Here is a 14,486-nt window from a genome sequence, read left to right as displayed (position 1 = left end):
GCAAGGACATCATAGCTTTTACACACATAAAATGATAAGGTTATAGCCTTACTTCACATAAAATGATAGCTTTTTAAACCAGTTCAGTGCATGAGTAGTCATTTAGAATTCACATTTCGCAATCATGGTTAAAAGAAACACATGAAATGTTAATTTTTGTTTATGATATGTCTGCTTCTTGAAAGCCCATCCTAGCAATGATTCCTTACCTATGGTTTTGGCATTAGGGTAGCACATAGAAAATCATGGGCAAGCTTTCAATATCCAGATGGGTTGAGTTTAGCATTTGTGGGCTGTAGCTAGGGTTGACCAATGAGAGTCCAATGCTCGTGAGAGTAAGGATGTTGAAGTCAGTTCTCTCATCAATGAGTGCATCAAAAGTGCATGTCTTTTGAGCAGCGACTGTGACTCATAGATAAGCATATTCTATTGCCTCCTCATCTGCCTCCTCGATTTCCATGATGGTGGCTACTTGCACATTGATAGGTGCATGCAGCATGGGCAGTTTGTGTAATGGGTGTATTGGGGGGTAGTACTTCTCGAGACGACTATCGTTAAAGAAGCCTATGCCCTCTCCCTCTAGAGTTTTGACCTTGACATTGCCTATTTGACTAATATTGTGGACTCTAAAACCCTAATCCCCTAAATTTCATCTTTTGCTTATGGCCTTTCACTGAGTATAGTAATACTAGGTCCCCTTGCTCGAAGTCACGCTACTTGACATGCTTGTCAAACCAACTTTTGTGTCTTACCTTCTCACAGATTAGTGCATGACTAGCTAGGTGTCGTGTCTTAGAGGGACACTCCAGCTCTATTAAGCATTCAATCCATACTTCTTTCCCTTCCCATTGCTCTTGAACTACCACTCTCAAGCTAGGGACAAAAAACTCCACTGGCAGAATCACTTCGGTTTCATAAGTAAACTTGAAGGGTGTCTACCCAAATGCCATCTTCTTATAGACTGTCCTATAGGCCCATAGTGTTGCCATGAGTTTGTTATCCAATCACTGTGTGAAGCCAAGACAACATTTGTCAAGATGTTCACTAGGATCTGGTTCATGGACTCCACCTGGCTGTTATCTTGAGGGTATTAGGGTGATGATTTCCTATGGATGATCAAGATGGTTGAAAGCATGTGGACAATCACTTCATTAATGAAATGAGTGCTTTCGTCCTGTTAACTAGCTCGATGGGGCAACCAAATTGTGAGATGACTTGCTCCCAAAGGAACTTAGCCATGGTTCTAGCATCATTCTTTCTCATGGATCGATTTTGTAAGGTAGTCCATTGCCACAGTGATGTATTTGGCTTGAAGTACTGTGCTATGGGACTAACTGTCCCAATGAAATCAATGCTCCATTTTTTGAATGGTTGGTGTGCTATGACTAGGGTCAACTCCATTTTGTCCTTATGAATAGGAACCTTAGTCCTTTGACACTCGTCACAATGCTTTACAAACTTAGCAGCATCACAAAGAGGATGGGCCAAAACAGTTGAGCTTGTAGCACCTTGCAGGCTGTAGTGTCTCCACTAAAATGTCCTCCAACAATTCCACCATGCACTTCCGTTAGCACATCATGGATTTCATGCTCGCATATGCATCTCCATAGTAGGCCATCTTGTCCTAACCTATAGAGTTGACCGGTGATCAATTGATAGGGTTGAATCTTAAGGATAAGGCACATTAGCCTAGCCTTCTCAATAGGCCTCTCTAGTAGTTTGTGCTCTAGGAGTTGACCATGTCATTAGCCCATCGTGTAAGGTGGCAAGTCAGCTCTGAATAAATCCTTATTGTTGGACATGTTGAAGGGGTCTACATCAGGTAGGTCATCTATAATGCCTTGTCCAGTGGTCTCTCTTGTGGGTATACGGGATAAGACCTGCCATGTAATGTTGTTTGCCCATGCATACAACCATAGAAAAGTCAAACTCTAAGAGCAGAAGAAACCATCGATATATGCATCCAATAGCGCAAGGTTTGTTCACTAGATAGAGCAAGACTTGATGGTCAATAAAGAAGGTAAAGGGCGTGGCCAAAAGATAATTCCGAAACTTCTTTACACAGCAAATACCATGGCCAAACCTTCCCTCTTAGTTGAGTAGTTCATCTCCATATCCGCAAATTGTTTGCTGCAAAGCTCATTGGATAGTCAAGGTTATGTTCACGCAAAATGGCTCCAACGGAAAACTTTGATACATCAGTATGCATGTGGAATGTTATTTTCCAATCTAGGGCTCGTAAAATTGGTGCGGTAGTGAGAGCATTTTTCAACTCCTCATCATAAGTGTGCTGGCACTCCTGGTTCACTTGAATATAATCAATAGCTTGTAGAGTGGTCTAGCAATCAATGTATAGTTCAGAACAAAGTGCCATAGTACCCTGTGTGTCCTAGGAAGCAGTGAACTCCCTTATAGCTGGTTGGTGGTGGCAAGTCGACAATAACCCTAATCTTTGAGTAGTTAGTGGTAACGCCATTCTTGGACACCACATGCCCTAATATGCATCCGTGTTTCACCAAGAATCAACACTTTAGGGGATTCAAAGAGAGACCATACAGTCTTATTGTTCAAAGGCTGCGCGGAGCTTATCCAGGTGCTCTTTCCAGTTGGAGTGCATCATAAATCCTCGATCATAGATCCTCGATAAATACTTCTAGCTCTTGCCAAAGCATGTCCTTGAAGATGGTGCACATTAGATGCTAAAGGTAGCAAGGGCATTCATTAGCCCAAATGGCATGACTATGTACATGAATACACCCCACTCCGTGATGAACATAGTCTTATGCCTATCATCAGGGTGCACTAGTACTTGGTTGTAACTTGAGAAGCCATCTAGGAAACTGTAGGCCTCTTTTCTTGCTACTCTCTCAAGCATGTGCTCTGTGTAAGGCAATGGGTAATTATCTCTCTTAGTCATGGCATTGAATTCCTTGTAGTTCACACAGACTCGGGTTTTTTCATTCTTCTATAAGATGATCACTATGGGTGACACCCAATCCATGTGCTCAATCTCGTAAATGAATCCTGCCTTCAATAGCCTATCAATCTCCTCCTTCATGGCGTGAGCATGCTTTGGATTCATCAAGTAAGGTAATTGCTTCACTAGCATTATGTCAAGAGTCATTGGGATGTTATGTGTTATGACCCTCGAATCAACTCCTTTAAGGACCATGCAAACATGTCTATGTACTCTCGCAAGAGAGCAATAAGGTGTACCTCTTCTTGCTCAGTCAAGTCGTTAGCTATGTACATGGGTTGAGATTTCCCTCCTTCCCTAGCCAAGTTGACCTCCTTGACTTTGGCAAGTCCTTCTATCAATTCACTCATCTATCCTTGTGTTTTTGCACCCAACAAGATCATTACCCTATCCCCTTTCTTGAATTTAGTAAAACACTTAGGTAGGTCTTGAGGTTTCTTTTGATGTTCGACTTTTGTCCCTCTTGGTTGCCCTCTCTCTCCCTTCTTCAACCGTCTGCGTGCCTGAGGTGGATTGGCAAGCCCCCTTTGGTGCATCTATTCTTCGATGGTCGTGGGACCTCTAGATCACTCTCAAAGATTACCTCCAATTCCAAGTTGAACTCACAACCCTCACTAGAAGATGGTGGTGGTGGTTGCATCTCTAAGGTTGCCTCCATCCTAAGGGGAGAGAAGCGTGACATTTGGCTAGACTAGCCTTGCTTTTTTGTAGTCCATCACACCTAATTGATCCAGCCAAGTGTGATCACACTCAGTTCTGAAGACTAATTTTTTGACTATAACTACATTGGCTCTCTGTGGCCTCTTGGAGTCTATTTTTATTTATTTGATCATTCTCTTGTCAGTATCATACTCTATCGTCTTGGCCTCTTCTTCATTTCTTTTAGTTGAGGGGTAGAAGTCCTCATACTTGCCATCTAAATCATTGCTTCCTGATGACTACTCATCATCCTTTAGGTCTCTATTCTCAACTCGCTTTTCATATGTGATCAATGCCCAATTATACCTAAGGTTGAGGTCATGCACTCTAGTCCATTGCCATTTCGGTTTATCCATGAAACCTTGGAGTAGCTTGATATTAGTGACTGGCTGACCAACTAGCCCCCTTGTTAGATACTCAAGAATCCCCTGGAGCTCAAGTCTATTAAATGGGACAAGGAAAGGGTGGGTCTTTATTGCCAGTTAGTTGTTGCCAGTTAGGGTTTTTAGCCATCATATAGAGTGGTATTAGTGGTAGAGTCTCACCTCTTGGAGTTTGACACAATGGCTTTATGGGACTCACTGGCTTTTCTTGTAGCGTTATTATAATATTATTTCTCATCTAAGAATGGCAGGTCGATGGTGGCTAGCACATGCATCCAGCCCTACTCATCTTTGGGGCATGGAATGTACTTCATCAATGGTCCACCCAAATTCCTAGATTGGGTGTCTCCTTTCAAGATAGAGGAGATGGTGTCTAAGTCAACCAGTGTGGTCATCCAGGTGTCCATCTCAACTCTCACTGCCTTTGATCTATTGCCTAGGAATATGAGCCATTTTCCTAGTCCTTGATCACTTGCACGTTCCTCATCGCTTAGCAAGATGTCATAGTCTACTCCCTTCATGACGATGAAGTTCACTGAGAACTGGACACCTCCTATCTTCAAGGGCTAGTCCTTCAACACTTCGAATGGCTTGAATTTCATGCTATTATCTAGTGTGACACTAAATCTTGTGGTTTCCACTGGTAGGTTACCCCAAACTTGCAGAAATGCATGGCTAAGTACACTCACTCCTGCTGCTCATGTATCAACTATCCTCTTTCTTGTGACATCTCCTAGTACTGCCATAGGCAGAACCACATAAGGTTGGGTATATGTGTGACTATGTCATTCTCGTGCAAGTCAGCTACTTAAAGAAGCTACTAGATCCCTCTACCCATTTCTTTAATTCTTGCGTTAATGAAGGGCTTTGCCTAATCAGATCCCCCATGGGTAACATTGTAGGGGCCAATAGCAACATCGTAAGCAAACCATTGGACACTTGTCTCTCATTTTTCCCTACACTTGTTTGCCACTGAACTTGAGCAACTTGCCTACCGTTGGTGTTTAAGACTTGTCTTCGTGGTTCTACGTGAGGTGTAGATGCATCTCTTGAGTTTACACATGTCGAAGAGATGGGCATGCTCACACTAGAGAACTCGTCGATCTTGTCTTCTAGGATGGACTCAACATCCTTTAGATGCTCTTGGGCTTCTCTCACCCACTCCTTAACCTTGTCAACTATTTTCAATTGGTGTTTTGGGTTAGGACACTCCCCAACCTTGGCACTTCCCTTCTTTGTAATCTTAGGCGTTGAAGTCTCGGCCTTTGCATCTACCACTTGCTTCCCTCTCATTAGCATGGTTGCATTGTCCATTTTTAGTGCCACTTTGGCGTCAGCCCTCTTTTTCTTCCTTTGTTGTGTGTTCTTTCCTATCAAGGCCGCATCTAGGTTCCTAGGTCCTAGTAATGAAATGTTGGCCTACTTCATTTGTGCCCTAGTCATGATGTTCAATGAGATGGAAGTGGCCTCACCATCCATTGTTTTGACTCCAAACAACCCCAAGGGCACCAAAGGTATGATGGCTAAGCTAGCAAAAGGTTTTTTCCTAGAACACTCGGTGTATAAGTGAGTGATTCCACACTTAGGGCATCTCAAATTGGCCTTTTCTTAGTTAGCTTGCTTCTATTTGGGTCAATGAGATGAGATATGCCCTGGGTGGCCACAAGTCCACAACATGCAATTACATCCTGGCTCTGCCCTCCCTGGGCCTCCACCCCTTCCCCAATCTAACGCCATCATTGGTACTAGTCTAAAATCCATCAATATGGGATTGCCCTCTCATCATACGAGACATAAGGTTTTACGTATTTCTTGTCCTCATTCAGCTCTTCCATGTAATGTATTGGAGCATCACTCGTCAGTAGATGGGTCATGAATGGTCCATGCAGTCTAGGTATGCCTGTAGGGTTGATGTCCATTTTGGGAATAGTCGGCTCGGCATTATTAGGCATTGGGAGTACTAGTGGAGTTCCCCTTCCGCATTGCAGTGGTCTATTCCCCAAGTAGTATGGCTGGTTGTAAAGTTGTGGATGTGGTAATCGCTTTGGTAATCACTCCACAACTGCATGCCAAACCTACCACAGTTGGCACAAGGTCTGGATCTAGGATCTATGCACTTGGTTGGGAGATGGTTCCCTCCACAATAATGGACACATTACACATGAGGTTGTGCAGGTCTTCTAATCATTTCTTGGAGCTTGTCTAGTTCTAGCTTTATATCTGCCAATTCTTAGCTAGTGTCAACATTCTTCATTTTCTCTTGGTGATAGGCTAGATCACTCGCTAGTGGTAGCAGCTATCTCTGAGGTTCTAGAGGCTACACTATCTCGACTCGTGACTTTAGAGCTCCTCTCCTTGTGCAGGTCATCTACACGTATGGATTCCTCAAAGACCCTAGCTAGCACATCCCTTTGCAAGTTTGAGTTGCCTACCAAGGCCTTGGAGAGCTCTTCGCTCCTTGTTTCGCTTATGAAGACAATAGAGACTGCTTGCTCACTAGATCACTGCAGCCGGGATTCTCTTAAAGAGACTCCTTACATGGGTGACATAATCCCTAATGTCCTCGTCCTTTTGACCAACATTCATCAGTCAAACAATGAGGTTGTCTGAATACCCCATCTTAGAGAATCTCTTGAGATGAAGAGATCCTTGAGAGTACAAAAAGTGCTATGCTCAATGTCATCTAGACTGGTGTACCGCGTTCATCCTTTATCTTCGAGACAAAGACCAAAATCTTGCACACGTTGAGCAGGTTCCATTAGGACGTTCAACTCAAATACCTACTCAAGCTACTCTATGAAGCTATATGGTTCGTTATCATGCTGGTACTTGTTATCAAGTTGCTTAACAACTATGGGTATCTTTAGCTGGCTCCTCGAATTTGGTGTGATTCCTAGTCCCTCTAGCAAATATAGTTTCTAGGGATGCTCCGTTTTTCTCTACAGCCATGTTATCTATGAGTCGCTTAGTGAAAAGCTCGCTGAATGTGAGATATAGCGCTCTTTCCCTATCCGCATCAGGTCCCGTCCTATTCCATTTGGCAAGCACTAAAAATTCTTGGACCTCTCACATTTCTATTTCGTGCCTCAACCATTGAGCTCGTTGCTCTTGGTTGTGAGCAGTTATGCCCTACAGTGCTCTCTTGGCCAATCTCTACTCTTCCTCAAGGTCAGCTATAGTATCATATGTTGGTCTACCATGATGCTCCATCTTGGTTTGTAAGTCATAACAATTGATTATTTGTTGGATGTCGACTGAAAAGTCGAGTTGGTTACTATCATGGCCAGAGCTTTGGTTATGACATCTTGTCAACCTCTAAATCCCCTGGTCTGTCAATTAAACCGGTCGACTAAGGAAATATCGAATCCCTAGTTGTGCCGATCTTCTCGATTTTTTGTGGTTTGAGGGTCTTCTCTTGTTAGTGGGTTTGCTCAAGTCACTTATCTTCCATGTGAATTCCTTATTAGTTTAGCAAGTCCTCAAATTTGAGTGCACTCAAGTTTTCGTGGGGTGCTTCTTATTGTGTACAGTGCAAAATCATGCTTTTAGCTTTCTAAGTGTCCTTAAAATGATTGTTTGGGCAATGCATGACCATGACAAAATTATGTGATGCAATGCACTTTTCTAGTTCGCTCTCTTAGGAGGTCACTCTAACAGGTTTGGTTGGGTCCTTTGAAGTGTTTTGGATGGGTGGTCTAGGGGTGTTGAGAAATGACAAATGATGTATACTCTAGGAAGAGATGTCCTAAATCCCACATGTATAGTGAGGAGAGTAAAGAAAGGTTAGAGACTATATAATGATGTATTTGGTTCACTTTTCAATGCAATGTCATAGTAATTTTGTCCTTCAATCAAGTGTCTATGTCATTGTCAAACACATAAGATTGTGTTTATGAGTTCAAGTCTCAATCTTGGAACCTAATTCACTTGTGTGATAGTTGATCTTGTTTGTGTCTATGTCAACATGAGTCATGTCTACATCTTCCATCCTCCATAGCTCGTGCCATGCTTTAGATCCACGTCTTTTGACATGGTATCGGAGCTCACATGGGAGCATGGCCAAACTTAATCTAGATCTCCTCTTTGCTCTCTCAAGCTTTCTTAACTTTAATCCAACTCAATGCTAGCTTATGACCTCATTTTCACCTCTACCTTCATTCCAACTTTCATGGCTGCCATAGCCAAACTAGACCTATAGCACTTGAAGCTTTTGAATCTCACAAATGAGACAATATCTATTGAAGATTTCATCTAGGCATATCCTCTACACCTCATGGCGCTTCTTTATACCACTTTACAGCTCGACATTAGCTCTTATATAAGCCAGAATTGCTGAAATAGGGAAATCAAAGGTTGACTAATGAGCTCTTTTCCCATCAAAGGATTCATCAAATGGTTTCCGCTATAGGATGCTGTGACAAAAAAACCAATCAGGTTTGTCAAAAACCCTAAAGACTCCATAGCCAAAGCTTCAAAGATTGACATTTTCACTATTTCTTCTCACCACAGAAGCTATCAATAGTGATTCTAATCACTGAGCTACACTCTTTGAAGTTCAGTACAGATCTAGAAGTGCCCGAGTAAGCTTAGAGATCATCCATAAAGATTCGAGAGAAGACCAATACTCCATACCCATTTCATCTCAAGCTTTCTTTTCACTTCATTCTCACACCTCTCTTAGCTCAAGGAAGTTCTTGCAACTCTGATTTGGTGATTCAATCAGTTTCCAGCAAGTTCTTCACCATTAAATCAAAATGAAGGGGAGAAATCACCAGCAACATCAAGCTCAACATAAAGATCTCAAATCTTCAAGCATAGTATCTATTGATACTCAACTAGTATTATTTGGCACTAATCTACTTGTGTTCTTGGGAAACTCACTTTTTGGTATCATCTTAGCTATTTGAAGTTGATTAACACGGTAGAACTTGAACAAATAGCCAAGCTCAATGGAGAAGGATTTCATGCATGGAAGGAGAACACAATGTACCACCTTATGTGGAAGGACTTGTGGAACCTGTTTGAGGATGATGCAGATAGCACGAAGGAAGATGAGGAAGATGGGTTCATTGAAGAAGACCATCTCAAGACAAAGGAGTGGAAAAAGGTGAATAACAAGGCTCTAGGCATCATTGGCTGGGGACTATCTGATGATGTATTGCACCATATCTCTGGCATCAAAGATGCTAAAAAGGCTTGGGATGAGCTTGACATTTTCTTTGGAAGTCAAGCCAAAAACTCTAAGGTCAAGTTGTTAATGTAGTTTTATAAGCTTAACATAAAAAACAACACTTCAATGACTATGCATATTAACAAATTCAAAATTCTAAAAAATAAACTTGCCACTCTGAAGAAAATAATAGATGAAGATGAAGCCATTGTTGTACTCCTTGCTAGTATAAACCATGATCCTTATGAAAATCTTGTCTCTACTCTTAGAAATGTACCTAATTTATCACAGAAAGATATTGAGCACTCTCTTCTTGATGAAGAGAATAAACAGAAGAACAAGAATGCAAAAGATGGTGTCCCATCATCTAGGGAAAACCTCTTGTACACCAAAGGAGCCGCTAGACCTAAAGGGCCGAGGCCGAGGATTAAACTCTAACAACAAAGATCGGATGACATGTCCTTATTGTGGTAAGACTGGTCATATAGCTAGTGAATATTTTCATCATAAAAGAGCTCAACAAGTAGTACAAAATGGTAACCATCAAAATCAGTTCATGAATGAAAGAGAAGAATAAGAAGATGTTTCCGCCATCAACAACAACTTGGACATATTGTTTTGAAGAGATTATCTTTTCCATAGTGGATTTTTGTTTCTCTTAGTGGATTTGCTTTGTAAAACAAAACCCTTACCAAAGATGTAAAGTTTCAAGATTTAACTTGACTAGGCTACCTATGAGCTAGTCTCCCATGCCATGTCATCATGGGGGGGGGGGGAAAGATAGCAAGTGTAGGAACTCATCATTTGAGGGGGGTGTTGAGAAATGACAATTGATGTATGCTCCAGGAAGAGATATCCTAAATCCCACATGCATAGTGAGGAGAGTGGAGAAAGGTCAGAGACTATATAATGATGTACTTGGTTCACTTTTCAATGCAATGTCATAGTACTTTTGTCCTTCAATCAAGTGTCTGTATCATTGTCAACCACACAAGATTGTGTTTATGAGTCCAAGTCTCAATCTTGGAGCTTAATTCACTTGTGTGACAATTGATCTTATTTGTGTCTATGTTTACATGAGTCTTGTCTACATCTTCCATCCTCCATAGCGCATGCCATGCTCTAGATCCATGTCTTTTGATAGGGGGCTTGTTCGAGGTTGCTTCCTAGACAATTGAGTTGTGATCTTGATGTTTGGAGGCTCTATGAGTTATCTAACATGTCTGGATGCGTATAGGGGTTTTTTCTTGCCTCAAGCTAAGCTCCACCTAGCATGGGGGGGGCCGTGGATCAGTCAATTTTCATGTTCTGGTTAGTGAGTTTGATTCTAAGATGTCTGAGTCCTAGAATTGGACTATCCAATTCTGGATTGGTCTTTGAGTGCAAAAGTCAAACGGTGGTTCATGTCCGAGTCTAGTCATCCGAGAGTTTGATCATCTGAGTTGGTTGTCCGACCTAGATAGTACGTCTTGTCTAAGTCATCTGAGTCAGAGTTTGAGTTCGCATCCAAGTTCAACGAGTCTGAGTCAGGCTAATGATATCCGATAAGATGTAATATCATGAGTGTCTGAGTGGACCAAATCAAACTAACTAAGTCCAAGTGTCCAACTTTGGGAATCGGACTCCATGATGGGTGTCCGATTTTGGTGGCACAAATGGCCTATGAGGTGCGATTTTGATTTGTATGGCTCCTATGGTTGCTACTATGAAATGCTAAAAAATTCCAAAATCAATGCTTAGATATAGAGGACAGTTTGTGTATACTTGGAATAGCCAAAAACCTCTGAATTGGTGCGCTTGATCTCTTCTTTGCCCTAGAGCTCAAACACACACACACACACACACACACACACACACACACACACTCTCTCTCTCTCTCTCTCTCTCTCTCAAAGCTCAAAAACTAAAATTGAGAAAAATTTCCCCTTCCTCATGGTTTTAGACCCCCTCTCCAACACTCGTTGGAGGTCTTTTCCTCTTCTTTTCTGGATTACAACCCCGCTTTCCTTCAATATAGGCTTGATGTTACACAAAACCCTACTATGGTTTTCTTCCTTTTCCCTTGTTTTTTCCTACTAAGCACACTGGTAGCTCCATGATTTGAGATGCAAGCTCAATCCTCCACCTTCAAGCTCTATCGTCCATAGCCGCGTGCAAGAGAAGAGAAGAGAAAAGAACATGAGAAGAAGAGAGGAGAAGATGGAGAGCTTCTCCACCACGGTCTCTCACCCTCACACACTCACTTCCTCATACTCTCGCACTTCCTCTCTCAAAGCTCAAGCACAAGCAAGCAAGAAGAAGAATAAGAAGAAGAAGAAGAAGAAAAAGAAGAAGAAAAAGAAGAAGAGGAAGAGCCACTTTTGCCACACACCAAGAATGAGCTTCTCTATTCACTTTTTGGCTTTTATACATGCCCTCATCCCCTTGGGCACCCATCCCCTTTTTTACATGATTGGCCATCTTGCCAAGGTCCTCTTTTCCTATTCCCCTCTACTTACATCATGCCTTCACCTATGCCGATCTACTCTTACAACTTGCATAGAAGGGACCTTGGTGCTCTTTTACAAAAAATTAGGGGTGATTTTATATTTCAAAATGCACTTTTGCCTTTGCCTTGACTTTCAAGACTTCCCTTGCTCTTTCAGCCTCTTCTTCTCTTATTCTTTAGTCGGGCTTGCTTTTCTGCCTTGCTTCTCATTTTTGAGTTTTCTTGAATTTTCTTTTGCTTCCTTTTTCTCTGTCTTTGCGCTAGGATTAACATTTATCTCTCTAAATCATTTAGCATGACTAGTCATATGAATAGATGCACATGAATCAACATACCATGCATCATCATATGTCCCCTTTCTTGTAACAACATTCATCATATACTACATAACAAACATATGCTCATCTTTGTCTTCATTCTATTGTGAAGATGATGCATAGTTTCCTTGCTACAATTTACCACTGTGAATATTATTATTCTTAGTAGAGCCAAAGTTGATTAACCATGCGATGGTGGCAAATGAATTAAAGACTTGGAAAGAATGAAATGCAAATGACAAAAAGGTGATGGCTATCTACAATCATTGATAATACTATGCTAGGCATATAAAAAATGGAGAAACTTTACATATAGCTTGTACAATTTTTGAGAACATGTTTTTAGTAAATACAAAGGCACAAAAGATTCAACTCAAGCAAGAGTTGGATACTTTGAAAAAAGGAAAATGTCTTTTAATGAGTATGTTTTGAAGGTGAGGAGCATTGCACATGCTTTGTAGTGATTGCTGGAATGCTTGATGATGATGATTTGGTTTCATCTACTTTGGGTGGCCTTAATAATGAGAAGGCTTGGAAATCAGTTGCCACTTCTGTATATGTACGAAAGCCATTTTTAGATTTTGATGAGTTGGTCTCTCTCATGATTATCAAAGAGATCAATGAGCAGGGTGACTCATTTGAAAGAAATGGTCAATAGGTCCAAGAATGTTACTCAAGTTTAGTAAGGAGACGTGGCAAATCCTCTTCGAGAGGCGATGATATGGGACGTGCTAGTGATAACTAGCAAAACATGTTAAATTAGCAATTCGGTGAAATGTAGGTTTCAAGAGGCGGTGGAAACTTTAGAGACAGGGGGAGCTCTAGAAGAACGGGTGGATGGCACAATAGAGATTCTAGAAATTTTTCTATTTAACTCATAAAATTCTTTTTTAATAAGGAAGTTTGTCACATGAAATTTCCATGATTCGTAGTTGTTCGTGTCCAACTTCTCAATGATGTGGTTTCCACTGTTTTTTGTCATTATCACAAAAATGATATAGAAAAAAAGCAACTCTTCTCCAACCTTTTATAACAAGTGCACAGTAATACACCAAGTAGCCTTTTTCATTGAGTGCTCAGTAGCATATGTAATCTACAATCTATTTATAGATAAAACTTATATTTTCTTCTTGGTAAATACCTAAAAAATTATAGATTTGAAATTTTAATATTTCCGCAATGAAATATTAATGACTCTTGATCCATGCATAAGCAATTTCGAGTGATCTTCCACAACAATGAAACTTTGGGCTAAGTGCTCCATCTTCATGCATTAACAAACACCAGCCCCGCCTTGTGTATAGGAAGCCGTGGCTCAAAATCCGTAGTTCACCACGGGAACACCCCTCCAAGGGAAAAAAGGATAAAGGATTATATGTAAATTTTCTTAAAACTCCCTCCCCTTCAGTCGTTGCATGGTGGGGAGAGGGAGTATGAGTAGGTGTATGGAGGGGCATGGGGGAGGGAAGCATACATCCTGCCACTTGTGTGGCCACCCCCTCCCCTACCTTAACCTCATATAAACCCCCCCTCCCAAGCTTGGAAGGGGGATTGATGGTACTATTGCTACCCGCTGTGAGGAGCTACCCACTGCCGTTCGACTGCTGCTACCGTGCCGCCAGGCTGCTGCCGCACCCGTCGCCTTCATCATCATCATCATCATCATCATCATCATCGTCGTCGTCGTCGTCGTCCGCGTCCTCATCATCGTCATCGTCATCTCCCTCATAGTTATCTTCACCATCATCATCATCTCCACCCATCACATTTCCATGTCATCCCTGTAATCCAGAAGCTTGAGAAGCTTCTATTGAAGCTTCTCTAAGCCAAGTTCACCCACGTCTCCCGGGGTTTCTAAACTGTGTTCCCCAAGGCCTATTTTCTGTGCCACGAGGAAAATCTCAGGCAGTAGGGAGTTTTGGAAATCGGATAAAGGGCAAGGAGAGTTCGCTGAGTCAAAATCTGCTGCGTCAATGGCCCCTGTATTGAATGCCCAGGTTCCGAAAAGTAACCCCACATGGAAAGGATGCATTAAGCATGCTTTAATTCTTGTAGGGAAGTTTCAAACATCCATTTCCGTTCGTGAAAGATTTCCTGATTTTGAGGAGTTGATTTCTCTTCTAATTTCTGAGGAGCAGAGAAATGGTGGTGCATCTTCTTCAGGAGGAACTTCAAAAGAAGCTGTCTTCTACTCAAATGCTGGAAGAGGTAGAGGCAGAGGTAGAGGAGGCCGATCTGGAGGTTGTGGTAGAAATCAAAATATGGAGCAAACTCAAGAAAACCAGTCCTATGGAGGAGGACGTGGTAACTCTAGAGGCAGGGGGAGCCAAAGAGGTCGTGGTGGATGGCAAAGAGGCCAAAATGCAAACAGCAATGTTGAATGCTACTATTGTGGTAAAATGGGTCATATGGCTAAAGACTGCTATAAAAAGAAGAATGACATCATGAATGG

Source organism: Lygodium microphyllum, chromosome 10 (assembly GCF_053477565.2).
Source record: "Lygodium microphyllum isolate KBCC chromosome 10, Lygodium_microphyllum_v1.1.10, whole genome shotgun sequence".
NCBI classification, from domain to species: Eukaryota; Viridiplantae; Streptophyta; class Polypodiopsida; order Schizaeales; family Lygodiaceae; genus Lygodium; species Lygodium microphyllum.
Note: the sequence above shows the minus strand (reverse complement) of the source record.